Source organism: Pseudochaenichthys georgianus, unplaced genomic scaffold, assembly GCF_902827115.2.
Source record: "Pseudochaenichthys georgianus unplaced genomic scaffold, fPseGeo1.2 scaffold_470_arrow_ctg1, whole genome shotgun sequence".
NCBI classification, from domain to species: domain Eukaryota; kingdom Metazoa; phylum Chordata; class Actinopteri; order Perciformes; family Channichthyidae; genus Pseudochaenichthys; species Pseudochaenichthys georgianus.
The window spans coordinates 17845-29010 of NW_027263034.1; the positions used below are offsets into that span (position 1 = coordinate 17845).

Below are 11166 nucleotides of genomic sequence, written 5' to 3' on the forward strand. Positions count from 1 at the left end.
ATGTCGAAGAGATCTTCGTCTCACTCCGGTGAGTTGATCAGCAGTTCGGGATCCATGGTGAGTTGAATGTTCTCGTGGTAGCGTTTAGCTTGTTTGAACCGTGACGACGCTCGGCGTGAATCACGGTCTGGCTGTCAGTCCTTGAAAGGATGGAGACAAGCAGTGGCCGGAAGTTTTGCCGGATATAAATAGGGGTGGCCGTTGTTCGAGGCGGAGTTTTAGGCGTGGCCATGCTCCTGAACCTATATTAACAATTTAACCTCATTTACAGTTAACTCTCACAGTAATGTGATCAATCACATTACACAATCACAATGTTACATCAAACATTGCCTTTGTGTTCAGTACAATTCGGTTTGCTGAAGCTCTTCACGTGTTGATGGAGTTTAATGAGATCCATAGAGGAGTTAGCAGTCAGATAAAAAACCTCCCACGGACTCAGACACTGTCTGTCACTCTTTGTATATATATCCTTTATTTAACCAGGTAAAAAACTCATTGAGATTAAAATCTATTTTCCAAGAGTGACCTGGCCAAGAAGTGCAGCATGTACAAAGTTACAACATATAAAACACAGACATGAAAGGCAGACAAATACAGCTGTAAAACACAAATAAAGTGGCACATTAGCCAGTCAATATGCGAAGTAAAACAAACTATTAAAATCATTCAAAAGCTGGCAACATTTAAAACAATTTCAGGATATACTAGCACTCACATCGACCAATGGTGTCGTGTTCTCTGTCCTTTAAGATGGACCTGAATTCCCCCATAGTGACTAAATCTGAGAGTTTCAGCTCCTTCTGTACATTGTTCCAAGCTGTGGGGGCAGCATATCTAAAAGCTGTTTTTCCCAGTTTTGTTCTCACTGTAGGAACCAGCATCTGAATAAAATCTTGGGAGCGCAGGCCATATGGACTTTCTCTTTGACACATATATGTGCAAATGTAGGAGGGAACCAACCCAAGCAGAGATTTATAAATAAAACCCAACCAATGGGAAAGTCTGCGAGCAGACAAAGATGGCCAATTAGCAGCAGCATATAAATTGCAATGGTGAAATTTGTGTGCATTTGTGTGAAGCATTAGCACTCTGCATCACAGCTTGCATGTTACTGCAAGAGAGACTGTTCAGGTATTGTTCATGAGTGAACATATGATCTGCCTGCATTGCTGATGGATGCTCAATTCAATTAGACATCACTTTTGATCGGCATGTGGAAGTTCAGAGATATAGATATCTGTATTTTGTGATACACTGTTACGAATGGGTGAAGCAGGTAGGACTCAAATGCAGAATAACGAAAAGCGAGCTTTATTAAATAAATTAAAGCTGTGGCAAAACAAGGCAGAATCCAAAATATCCAACACCAATGAGCAGCACAAGGAACACAGACCATGGAATGACATGGAGGGGAAACAATGAACCGACATGGAGCACAGGGGAAGACTAGACTAAATACACAGAAGGGTAATCACAGAACAAGACACAGCTGGGCAGGGGAGGAGAAACACAAGGACAACAGGTGAACACAATCGGGTAATCAGGGAGGGAAACAGACAGAAAGCAGACAGGCAGGAAACGGGGGTGAACACTTTACACAATAAAACCCAAAGACAAGAAAAACACCAACACAGACAAAACTACAAACGTGACATAACATGAGAATCGTGACAGAACCCCCCCCCTCAAGGGACGGATCCCAGACGTCCCAAAAAAAAAAAAAAAAGTCCAGCAGGGTGGGTGGAGGGGGACCGGAGGGAGGACACATAACTAGGGCTAAGAAAGGGTGGGTGGAGGGGGTCTGGAGGACGGGTCTCGGGCGGACGGCCCGGGGGAAAGGCAGAGACCAAGGAGGGGGTCTCGGGCGGAAGGCCCAGGGGCAAGGCAGAGACCAAGGACGGGGTCTCGGGCGGAAGGCCCGGGGGCAAGGCAGAGACCAAGGAGGGGGTCTCGGGTGGACGGCCTGGGGGCAAGGCAAAGTTCAAAAAGGGGCGAAGGCCACAGCACTCAGGGGGCCGAGCATAAGGGCGAAAGCAGCGGCAGGAAGAGTCAGGGGGCCGGGCCCGAGGACGAAGACCGCGACTCTCAGGGGGCCGGGCTCGAGGGCGAAGAACGAGGCTCTCAGGGGGCCGGGCTCGAGGGCGAAGACCAGACAGCTCCGGAGGCCGGGCAGGACCCGGTGTCGGCCGAACAGGAACCGGAGCCAGTGGGACAGGCTTCGGCAGGATCCCCCACGGAAGAGGACCAGGAGTTGGCAGGACCCCCGGCAGAAGAGTTGTCGGCGGGACCCCCAGAGGAACAGGACATAGGATTGGCAGGACCCCCGGCAGGAGAGCAGTCGGCGGGACCTCCAACGGCACAGTACATAGGGTTGGCAGGACCCCCGGCAGAAGAGTAGTTGGCAGGACCCCCGGCAGGAGAGTAGTCGGCGGGACCTCCAACGGGACAGGACAAGGAGCTGGCAGGACCCCCGGCAGAAGAGCAGTCGGCGGGGCCTCCAACGGCACAGGACAAAGGGTTGGCAGGACCCGCGGCAGGAGAGCAGTCGGTGGGACCTCCAACGAGATGGGACAAGGAGCTGGCAGGACCCCCGGCAGGAGAGTAGTCGGCAGGGCCTCCAACGGGACGGGACAAAGGGTCGGCAGGACCCCCGGCAGGAGAGTAGTCGGCAGGGCCTCCAACGGCACAGGACATAGGATTGGCAGGACCCCCGGCAGGAGAGTAGACGGCGGGACCTCCAACGGGACAGACATACGATTGGTAGGACCCCCGGCAGAGGAGTAGTCGACGGGGCCTCCAACGGGACAGGACATGGAGTTGGCAGGACCCCCAGCGGAACCTCCAACAGACCAGGACATTGGGTAGGGACTTGAGACGTGACTCGAGAGGGGAACTAGAGACGGAACTCCAGAGGGGACTAGAGGAGGAACAAGAGGAGGGACTTGAGACGTGACTCGAGGAGGGACTAGAGATGGGACTAGGGAATTGACTAGAGGCGGCACTTGAGTAGGGACTAGAGATGGAACTCGAGAGGTGACTCGAGAGGGGACTGGAGAGGGGACTCGAGAGGGAACTGGAGATGGGACTAGAGAAGGGACGAGAGAAGGGACTTGGGAAGGGACTCGGGAAGGGACTTGGGAAGGGACTTGAGTAGGGACTAGAGAAGTGACTAGAGGTGGGACTGGAGAAGGGACTAGGAAAGTGACCTGAGGAGGGACTAGGGAAGGGACTAGAGAAGGGACTAGGGAAGGGACTATGGCAGCTGGGACCAGGACTGGGGCCGGAACCATGGCTGCTGGGGCCAGAACTGGGGCTGTAACCATGGTTGCTGAGGCCGGAACCAGGGCCGGAACCATGGCCGCTGGGGCCAGAACCATGGCTGCTGGGACCGGCACTGGAGCCGGAGCCGCTGGAGTACGGGCTGGAATCCTGGCCTTGCATCTTCCAGAGACCTTTTGGAGGCTCCGTGGACCTCCAAACGCCAGACGGGTTCCCGAGAAAAGGTCTGAGGTTGGAACTGGAGCCACTGGAACCGGAACCGAGGCCTGGACCATGGCTGTGTGGGCCAGGTAATCGAGCAAGGAAACATAGCTCTGCGGGCCGGTACTGGTGCATGGATCCATGGCTGTGGAAACCGGAACTGAAGCCGGGATCATGGCTGTTGGAGCACGGGCTGGAATCCTGGCCCTGCGTCTCCTAGAGGCTCTTTGGAGACTCCGTGGACCTCCAACAGGACCGTAGTCGGATCCGAGGAAAGGGTTAGATGCGTCGGACCAGTCCTCAGGACAACTTGTGAAAAGCTGTAACCACTCCGGCAACGAACTCCTCAACCAAGGCATTTCGGCCACCTCCATTCGTGCCCTCTCGAGAATAGCCTCTTTGTCCCTTCTAGAAGAAGTTCCTTTCCACTCGGCATGATAACATTGAAGGGAAAAGTCTAGATCGAACAGATCCAACTCAAAATCTTCCATATCCGCTGGGTCCATTTTTGGTCGGTTCATTCTGTTACGAATGGGTGAAGCAGGTAGGACTCAAATGCAGAATAACGAAAAGCGAGCTTTATTAAATAAATTAAAGCTGTGGCAAAACAAGGCAGAATCCAAAATATCCAACACCAACGAGCAGCACAAGGAACACAGACCGTGGAATGACATGGAGGGGAAACAATGAACCGACATGGAGCACAGGGGAAGACTAGACTAAATACACAGAAGGGTAATCACAGAACAAGACACAGCTGGGCAGGGGAGGAGAAACACAAGGACAACAGGTGAACACAATTGGGTAATCAGGGAGGTAAACAGACAGAAAGCAGACAGGCAGGAAACGGGGGTGAACACTTTACACAATAAAACCCAAAGACAAGAAAAACACCAACACAGACAAAACTACAAACGTGACATAACATGAGAATCGTGACATACACACTACTCAGCCTCCCCGGGAAAGTGTACTCTAAGGTACTCGAAAGGAGGGTCAGGCCGATTGTCGAACCTCAGATTGAGGAGGAACAATGCGGATTCCGTCCTGGTCGTGGAACGACGGATCAGCTTTTTACTCTCGTAAGGATCCTGGAGGGGGCCTGGGAGTACGCTTATCCGGTCTTCATGTGTTTTGTAGACTTGGAGAAGGCGTATGACCGAGTTCCCAGGGAGTTACTGTGGGAGGTGCTGCTGGAGTATGGGGTGAGGGGGTCTCTACTCAGGGCCATCCAATCTCTGTACTCCCAAAGCGAGAGCTGTGTCCGGGTCCTCGGCAGTAAGTCGGACCCATTTCCGGTGAGGGTTGGCCTCCGCCAGGGCTGCGCTTTGTCACCAATCTTGTATGTAATATACATGGATCGGATTTCGAGGCGTAGTCATGGGGGAGGGGGTCTGCAGTTCGGTGGACTAAGGATTGCACCACTGCTTTTTGCAGATGATGTGGTTCTGATGGCGTCATCGGTCTGCGACCTTCAGCACTCACTGGATCGGTTCGCAACCGAGTGTGAAGCGGCTGGGATGAGGATCAGCACCTCCAAATCTGAGGCCATGGTTCTCAGCAGGAAACCGATGGACTGTCCACTCCAAGTAGGGAATGAGTCCTTACCCCAAGTGAAGGAGTTCAAGTATCTCGGGGTCTTGTTCTCGATTGAGGGAACAATGGAGCGTGAGATGGGCTGGAGAATCGGAGCAGCGGGAGCGGTACTGCAGTCGATTTACCGCACCGTCGTGACGAAAAGGGAGCTGAGCCAGAAGGCAAAGCTCTCTGTCTACCGGGCCATTTTCGTTCCTACCCTCACCTATGGTCATGAAGGATGGGTCATGACCGAAAGAACGAGATCGCGGATACAAGCGGCCGAGATGGGTTTTCTCCGCAGGGTGGCTGGCGTCTCCCTTAGGGATAAGGTGAGAAGTTCGGTCATCCGGGAGGCAGGGTGGGAATTTCACGACGGCCATGGCCTTTTTGCCCCTGTCAAAAGTAAAAAAAAATGTCCTGTGGTATTGGTATTTTGACTAGCAATTTAGTTAAATTGTTTCGTTTATCAACGCTACAACATTGCGTTTCGTGAGTCGGTTGTCGTTGTTGGGGGGAAAAGCAAACAGCTGTTTGCTGCTCGCGATGTGCTGATGAGCACAGTGCGAGCAGGCTCCCGTGAGCGGGAGGGCGCTCTTTCTTCACTACAGACTATCGCGCCACCTAACCATTCGCCAAAATGTTTTTAATACGCGCGGTAACCGGCCAAGCGCCGGGCAAAAAACAATCTTCTAATAAAAGAAAGTCACCGGAGGAGTTAAAGAAGTGACAGGGAGTTGGCTGCAGTGCCGCGTCCTAAAACCCTTTTATAATCTATCGATTAGATTTATGATTCGAAAATTATAAAAGTAGGGTAGACATGTGGAGATTATCCGGCTGAACAAAACGTGCATTTATTAAACAGGTTTGTTTTCCACAGACCTTATTTCCAGCTATTTTCCAAAACCCTGTGGAGAAATTCCATTGCTTTTTGTGGAGGGAACCAGCAGCTTACTTCCTGGTTTCAGGACGCGTCACTGCACCTCTCAATATGATGCCAGTATAAACAAGGTCTTCTGTCGGTTCTGTACATCAATGCCGAACTATGCTGACAAGTAAGTGAAGAGTAGACAATATAAAGGTATTGGCGAAATGTCCCAGCAGTTTAGGATAATGAAGGTTCTAATCAAATGAATTACATATAGCCATTACATGTCTAACTCCTAATGACAGGAAGGCAGAAAGTGCATTATACAAATAATATTACTCATAATAATAGCAGACATTTTTTAACAATGACCACAATATCATTATGTTAATAAACCAAATATGAACAATTGAGGAAAATTAGGAAGAACTGATGATTAAAATGTTGTACAAGTAGTAATGTAGTTAGTGCATAAATTATTGCAACAAATGTGTTAATTTTCTTCATTATTAGTCGATTTTTTTTTGGTGGACGAATGCTCCGGGCCAGTGGTTACAATGGTGGGGCCAGTGACAATACAATGTTACCCTTACTGTCTACCCCTGACTGACTTATGTGGTTTATGGCTGAACTTAACGTATACGTTTAAGAAACACTATTGCTATTCAGCCATTTGTAAAACGACTGGTGTTGACGTTAGTGCTACACTTTTCAGTCATGTTGATTGACCAGCGTAATTTAACCAAACAGCCTTTGTGCCCTGTCATGTGGCCTTTGTGCCCTGTCATGTGGCCTTTGTGCCCTTAAAAAAAATGTGAACGGGAAGGCCAAATGGCCTTGCTCCTAAAATGACGAAATTCCAAGCCTGCCGGGAGGGACTCGGAGTTGAGCCGCTCCTCCTTCGCGTCGAAAGGAGCCAGTTGAGGTGGTTCGGGCACCTAGTTAGGATGCCACCTGGGCGCCTCCCTAGGGAGGTGTTCCAGGCACGTCCAGCTGGGAAGAGACCAAGGGGTAGACCTAGGACCAGGTGGAGGGATTATATCTCTTCGCTGGACTGGGAGCGCCTTGGGATCCCCCAGCCAGAGCTGGTCGATGTTGCCAGGGAAAAGGAAGTTTGGGGCTCTCTGCGGGAACTGCTACCCCCGCGACCCGACCACGGATAAGCGGGAGAAGATGGATCGATGGATGGATGTATTTTGTGATCATGTTCACAGTTTATGTTCTGATCATCTGCAGTAATTCCACTATTGTGTGCATCATTGTTATTCCAGGGTTCGTACGGCCATTGAAAACCTGGAAAAGTCATGGAAATTCAAAATGCAAATTCCAGGCCCTGGAAAAGTTATGGAAAACAATATTTTTCCCAAAGTTTTTGAAAAGTCATGGAAATGTAACTAAAGTTGCGTGAAATATAATTTACATTTTATCTAATCACCGAAATAATCTGCGGTCGCGTGCTGTTATGGGCCATCATGACGCGCATGGTGTTATTTTTTAATATATGAAGCGCGAGCTGTGTGCTCGAGTCTTCCTGCCTGTCGGCTGAACTCTGCTGCTCCGGGATGAAGGTCAGCTACATTATTTACGGTGCGTTCGTTAACTGTGCGGAGTCACTGTGGCACAGACTGCACCGCTGGTGAACAGCTGTTAGAACGGGCCGTTCTGGTGTTCAGAGCAGAGCGGCAGAGCGTGATGTGAACTGAAAAGTTTTTATGTCGCAATATTATTTAAGGAATCGTTGAGCTAACTAGCTAGCATACATTGTCACTATCTGCTAACGTTAGCTTTAGCCTTCGTTTTCTAATAGTTTTTTTCATAGGCTATAAATAGAGTTGGTAAAGGAATAGATATTTACTAGAGTAAAAGTACTCAGATCTTGTACTTTAGTAGAAGTACTCAGATATTGTACTTGAGTAAAAGTAGAAGTACTCAGATCTTGTACTTGAGTAAAAGTAGAAGTACTCAGATCTTGTACTTGAGTAAAAGTAGAAGTACTCAGATGTTGTACTTGAGTAAAAGTAGAAGTACTCAGGTCTTGTACTTGAGTAAAAGTAGAAGTACTCAGATCTTGTAGTTGAGTAAAAGTAGAAGTACTCAGATATTTTACTTTAGTAGAAGTACTCAGATCTTGTTCTTGAGTAAAAGTAGAAGTACTCAGATCTTGTACTTGAGTAAAAGTAGAAGTGCTCAGATTTTGTACTTGAGTAAAAGTAGAAGTACTCAGATCTTGTTCTTGAGTAAAAGTAGAAGTACTCAGATCTTGTACTTGAGTAAAAGTAGAAGTGCTCAGATTTTGTACTTGAGTAAAAGTAGAAGTACTCAGATCTTGTTCTTGAGTAAAAGTAGAAGTACTCAGATCTTGTACTTGAGTAAAAGTAGAAGTACCAGAGTGTAGGAATACTATGTTACAGTAAAAGCATTCAAAATGTTCCTCAAGTGAAAGTAGAAAAGTATTCTCATCAAAATATAGTGAAAGTAGCGACAGTAAAAGTAGTCGTTGTGCAGATTGGTCCATTTCAGAATAATATATATGATAAGTTTTATAATGATTGATCATGAAAGTGTTCTCAAAGCTGGTGAAGGTGCAGCTAGTTTGAATGACTTTGTATACTGCAGGGTAGCTGGTGGATTTACTCCAGGTGGAACTAAAGTCTGATTTAACACTTGATTATATTTCACATCATTCATCCACATCTGTGAAGTAACTCAAGGTATTAAATACATGTAGTGGAGTAGAAGTACACCATGTACCTCTGAACTGTAGAGGAGAAGAAGAACAAAGTAGCAAAACATTGAAATACTTAAAGTACAAGTATCTCAAAATTGTACTCAAGTATAGTACTTGAGTTTATGAACTTAGTTACTTTACACAACTGGCTATACAGATAGAAAGACTAAGCCTTGCACAGAGGCATGAAAATACATTTACTCAACAGTGCTGCCAGAATGATAAACTGACTGCTGCACAATTAAAATAAATGCTTTTGTATATTTCTATTAGATGTGACTCTTTGGCGTTTCTGTTATTATTACCTGCTGCTTTAGTTGCTCTGACGGCTAAACTCCTCTGTTATTCCTAAACCGATATTCCGTGGGGTCAGGGGTCGGGTCTTTGTCACCTTTTTCATACCTGATGACTTTGCCTCCCTGACGGCAGTTGCTTTAGCGAGTAGAAGCTAGTAAGCCTACTATTTGATTTGTTTTAGATAGGCACAACATGTTTCATATGCAGACCTTATTTTCCTGTTCCATGTTCAAATACAACATTTTCAGTGCTAATTTCTTTTGGTCATGGAAAATCAGGTAAAGGTAATTGAGAAGTCATGGAGAAGTGTATGAACCCTGTTATTCACAAAAGCCTCCTTGAGCCTATGTACATCACATCACATGTCACTTGTTAGACGCTTCTATCCAAAGCGACTCGCACACTCAATACTGTGGGCAATCCCCCCGGGAGCACTTTGGGGTGAAGGGTCTCAGGGACACAACGACATGCTGACTGCAGTGGGGTTTGAACCTGTGACCCCTGACCCCAACACCAACGCTCAACCCACTGCGCCACACGTACATGTTCAATGCAGCTTTGTTGATTGACTCTGTTCTTTATAGCACCAATATTTACCCCAGGCTTCTGATTGACTTTTTATCAGAGAAACAGATCATATCTTCTCGAGCCCGTCTGTTTCAAAATGTGATGAATATGACTTTGACCTTTTCAGAGTCTTCCCTGCTGGCAGCCAGGGCCTGCGACAGATACGTGTCTCTGTGTAAACCTCTGCATTATCAACCATCGTGAGGAAAATAACTGTCGATGTCTGTCTGGTTTTGTCTTGGCTTCTGCCGACTTGTGAGACTGCAGTGGGGTGTATTCTTTATTCTAATAGCAAACTCTGCGTTTTTAATATTAGGGGGATTTTTGTAACAATTCGATTTACGATCTTCAGCGTGTGAGCTCGAGCGCTCTCTCTGTATGTGGAGTGTTCATGTTGGTAAATCTGTCCCTTCTGCCTATTATCTTCATGCTCTTTACATACACCAGGAGACTGATACTATCATATCAACATGGTGGAGAATACAGGAGAAAAGCTGCACAGACCTGTTGACCCCACCTGTTGGTTTTAATCAGCTTTCCCTGTTTATTTGATTTAGATGTTGTTATAATTCGTCTAGGGTTAAATATTCCCAAAATGACACGTTTGATATTGACTTTGCAAATAGTTTCCTATCGCTCCGTCTTCAGCCCAATCATATATACGGACTGAACGTGAAAGAAATATCTGAACACCTTAAATTGTTGTTGTGTGGGATCAAATCACACTAACGTCACCTGGGTTGGGTGAAGAGTTACTAAACACAGCACAACAAGTCAGGAAATGTGTGTTTAGTAGTAGCGTTAATTTCGTTGACTAAAACTATGACGAAATATGTTCGTCAACCACCTTTTTTTCCATGACGAAAACGAGACGATGACGAGACGGCACCGACGGCAGTAAACAATAACTGTAACGAAATCATCATGCAATATCGTTGACGAAAAGTGACGAGACGAAAATGTAGTTTACAAAATAAAAACTATGCCAAAATCTCTCTTTACTTTCGTTGACGAAAAATGAGGAGACGAAATATTATCAAAGATAACGTTACATCTCTGATAGTCAGTTTTTCTCCCAGCAGTTCCATTTCCGGGGCTGCGGCTGGGCAGCAGCTGTGTGTCTGTGGGGCGCGCGGCGGTACATTTGAATTACACCGGACAGCGGCAAAATATGAACTGTCAGGAAGACTCGGGTCTAACTCATGGTCTAACTAACCTTATTTAACAGAACATAAAATGGTAACAACAAAGCTGCTTTCTAATCAACCTGTGTTTTTCATCAAATAAGGACAAGATATAATCTTATTGTGAAATACGTTTGACTAAAATGACAAATTATTGGTTTTGGCTAGACTAGTTTGACTGAAATGTTCTATATAATCTGATGACTAAAAAAGACTCAACAGTTTTCTTTGACTAAAATAAGACTAAAATGCTCAGACTTTTAGTCGACTAAAACTTGACTAAATAAAAACAGGATGAAGGTGACTAAATATGAGTAAAACTAAAAATAACATTTCACACAGGACTAAGACTAAAACTAAATTAAAAAATAGCTGACGAAATTAACACTATTTGGTAGACGGCTACTTTTTTGTAACAAGGCTTCTTGGCATTACATTTCATACCGTCGGAAAGCCTGTTTATT

At 46.5% G+C, this 11166-nt stretch overlaps 1 pseudogene; it reads left to right on the forward strand.

Moving 5' to 3' along the window:
* Positions 1 to 7115: 7115 nt before the first annotated feature.
* Positions 7116 to 10247, forward strand: LOC117442766 (olfactory receptor 13C2-like; annotated as a pseudogene).
* The last annotated feature ends 919 nt before the right edge of the window (positions 10248 to 11166 follow it).